Genomic DNA, 263 nt, shown 5'->3' with positions numbered 1-263 from the left:
GCTGCCTGGCCCAGGAGAGTTTCAGGACTCAGCACAGGAAGCCAGTGAAGGCCCAGCCAGGGATGGCTTTGGAGGAAATGGGAAACAAAAACAAACCCCGAGGCTGGTGGTTGTGTGCCCTCCCTGCTCAGCTGCCTGGCAGAGCTCCACAGCCCTGTCCCCCCTGGGCATACACACACAGGGCTGGGGTAGCTTCCCCAGAATGTCCCATTGTCTTCCCAGTCTGAACAGTGTCCACGTCCCCTCCCAGGCACTGTGGATCT

The sequence above is a fragment of the Acanthisitta chloris genome, unplaced genomic scaffold (genome assembly GCF_000695815.1).
Source record: "Acanthisitta chloris isolate BGI_N310 unplaced genomic scaffold, ASM69581v1 scaffold14784, whole genome shotgun sequence".
Lineage (NCBI taxonomy): Eukaryota > Metazoa > Chordata > Aves > Passeriformes > Acanthisittidae > Acanthisitta > Acanthisitta chloris.
Note: the sequence above shows the minus strand (reverse complement) of the source record.